At 36.6% G+C, this 3,584-nt stretch overlaps 1 pseudogene; it reads right to left on the reverse strand.

Moving 5' to 3' along the window:
• Positions 1 to 491: 491 nt before the first annotated feature.
• On the reverse strand, positions 492 to 2,898 carry LOC149209498 (putative alpha-amylase 2 pseudogene; annotated as a pseudogene).
• Positions 2,899 to 3,584: the final 686 nt, after the last annotated feature.

Genomic DNA, 3,584 nt, shown 5'->3' on the forward strand with positions numbered 1-3,584 from the left:
AAATGCCTTTTGAGGTTGCAACTTCCCATGATTTCCTAGTCAGTGAGATTCTCAAACATTTGTGGAAATAGGGCATACATGATTAGTCACAGTTCTCAGTAAACCATATCCTAGTTGTTCATTTTTTTGGCAATCCATATTTATTAGCTATTAATTGCCACTTTGATAATCATGTCATCTCCTCCAACAAATGCATGTGCATTGGTTGCCAGATATGTGTATGCCAGGTTAAGATGATCATCCTTATTAAGGTTGAGGTTTCTCTGCAAGTCGTAAGTTCAAGAGATAGAGAAAATCACATTCTAAATTCGTAGTGACACTTAAAAATGAAAATGTCATTTATGACTGGAACCTTATTCGTAGTTAAAAAATTTAGCACAAGTCACATCTTGAGATTGTAATTTCTATGAGCACAAAGATTTTTACCAACAATTAAAGGATGAAGGGAGGATAGGTTTAATTGCAGAAACAACGACTAGCTTCTCTAGAAGTTACAAATTCAATTTACAAATTGGAAGGTACAGGGCACCTGTGCTAGTCATAATTATGAGTTCCAATATCACAGGGTTTTGAATATGCCCTTTTGTAAAATCAAATGTTGCATAGATGCCATTAGCGCTATCAATCCAATTGATTATTCTTTGTATATGCCTATCTTCGTTCTTATCAAGATGATAACTAGGAGTATACTTATACAAATGCCATTATTCCCCAACAACAAACATGGGGGCTAATGGGTCAATATATTTTTTCACAAATTTCGCTGCAAAATCCTTAGCACGGTCAAACAAAAAATCTTGAAAACGAACACTTTTCCGAAGCTGCCTTAACCAATCTTTAATGTCTTTGCGTACAAAATCTTGGGTGTGATTAATCTTTGGTACTCCATGTAAATTATCCCCTATGCTCCAGTTTTCAAGTCCACCAGTACAACGAGTAAGAACACGTTCATCCCAAGGTAGTGACAAGCCATCATAGTGATTACAGAAGCCTCCAAATTCCTGAGAGTTTATGACATGATGATTAATAACTATATCAACCATGGCTCTCACATTATATTTCACATTATCACAAGTAAGCTTTTCAGCTAGTATTCTGAACTATATGCGAAGTTCAAAGAATAACTGTTTCGAGACAAGGAACCTTGGGGTGCAACGAAATCAAAAGCAAGTGGCAACCATACATATGTAAATCCTACATTAGCAATGTGAGGGATATTTTGTTCCAAATTTGGCCACTAGTTGTATTTATGTGACTCCCAGTTAGAACCCGAGAGGTCGCAAGTCTGAAGTGTGCACTAATTTTATCGCATGCGCTAGAGACAGTGTAGTCGCAGGTCACATCTTCAGAGGGAAGTACCAAATCACTATGACTTATAGTTTTGATTTGTGACTAAGGGTGTTGTGGCTCGAATATCTTTGCATTATGCCCTGCATGCTCTTTTCTCCTTCTATAGAAGGTTGCACAATGACATGGAGATGAATCAACATGGAATGAAACTTAGCAAAGATGTTATATTGGTTCCCCAATTTGAAATTATAGTCTCTGATTAATTTGGGTTGATATATATATATATATATATATATATATATATATATCTCAAGGAGTACTTTGAAACAAGCTTCAAGAATGATGGAGACTTATCTTCGAAGAGTGACATAATGTTTGTTGCATAAAATTATCAGTTGCATTGTCCACTAAGGCAATAGCTTAATCAAGGACCAGTATGCGGGTACCTTCAGTAATGCTCGACCCAAACAAACAAGTTGGAGTTGTCTATCCTACACTCCAATTCTCTTAATTTTTAGTGACCAAAGAATCCAACTTATTTTCCTTTACGCTCACAGTTTCTTCAAGTTGACACTTTTTCAAAGCCTCCTAAATCTCTATGTTTGAGTGCTCTCCAAGAGGATTGAGATTAGTGCATAGATTGCCCTCAAACATTGCTGGATATTGTGGAATAATACTTAATTTGGATCTTATGTCATGCAGGCTTATTTTTGAGATATCAATGTCATCAAGAAGAATCTTGCCTCTTGATGGTTCTATAACCCGGAAGAGTGCTTGAATAAGAATATATTTTCCACTTCTTGTCCGCCCCACTACTCCCACCTTCATTCCTCCTAGAACAATACACATAATGCTTTTCAAAACAAATGGAAGATGTGAAACATAACACACCTGAAGATCACAAGGATTTATTGTTCTTTTTACTAGCCAATCATAGTTGACCTTGACTCCTCTATGGAGAGGGGTGCCTTGCTTATGTGAATACTACAATATCCTTTCCACAGAAATAACTTCATTCTTTATGTTACACAAGAGCCAAATCATCCGAGATTTTAATGAACTCAAGTTCAACCCATATGTTATTGTGAACCTAGCAATGCTTGCATCAATTGCATCTTGTGGTAAAGAAACCAAGAAAACCAAGGAAAAATCAAATACAAAAGTTGACAGAAGGTCCAACCTCAAGCACAAGTTACAACCACTCTGTGGATGCAACACTGTGAAAAGTAAGTCTAGAAAAAACATTAATTGAATGTAAATTTGTGTTGATGAGTCAGTCTTCCTGATCAAAACCTTTGATTGTGACCGCACCATAGATTGATTCAAAAAAATGTTGAAGAATTAGAGCTTTACCCCATCAAACGTGCCAATTCCCTGACTGTCACTATATGATATTTTCCAATACCATATGGAAACTGTAGCAACAGATAAAAACACAAGAGAGGCCTACCAAACAACCTGAGACATAACTCTAGTGATCCCCACAAGATGTATAAATGTAGAAGTTAAAGCTCTAAGTTGAAAAGGAATTGTTAGGTCTACTGCACTCTGGTCTGGTGATGCCCGATTCAAAATGCGCCCACTAGGAGTTGCATCAAAGAATGACATTGGTGCGTGGAAGATGCACTTATGCATGATGCTAAAAAACGAGTTTTCTCCCTTAAATTCAACAACCGAAAGAAGGAATGCTCTAACAAAACAAATAATGAGTTGCCTAATGTTGAGGCAACATAGACCCCAATTAAAAGAGAATTGTTAATTGGGGGTCACTATCAAGTGTTAAAAGGTTCACTCTTACCATCCAATAATCACTGCCTATTGGAATATTGCTTGTGATAATAACATGATAGGTACTAAGCACCCTTTGTATGCAACAATGATGTAAGACCAACAGACAGATGCACTAACCCTGCCTATCTCTCTTTCTTCTTCCTACACAAGTTGCGTTGTCCTATTCGGGGTATCTAACCCACTTGATCTTCCATTTTCTTCTTCCTAATCATCCCCTTCATCTATTGTATATGGAGTATTATCATTCTCTTATAGTCATTCTAGGTTAGCTTCATCTATTATATTAGCATTCAAATTACGTGATGATGCACCTTTTGTTATAAGAACTATTGTTAGCATCCATGGGATCCAAAGTGTTTTGGTGTGCACCAATGAACTCTAAGTCTGGACTTGATTGTAGAATATTGCTATAACTTCTAGCTTGGACAAACTTACCTTCTTGAATTACCTCTATGTCATCACATCATCTTTCATCTTGATGTGTTATTACAATCCTTGTCATG

Source organism: Pinus tabuliformis, chromosome 1_2 (assembly GCF_031772625.1).
Source record: "Pinus tabuliformis cultivar Carrire ecotype Pingquan chromosome 1_2, CPIR1, whole genome shotgun sequence".
In the NCBI taxonomy this organism is placed as follows: Eukaryota; Viridiplantae; Streptophyta; class Pinopsida; order Pinales; family Pinaceae; genus Pinus; species Pinus tabuliformis.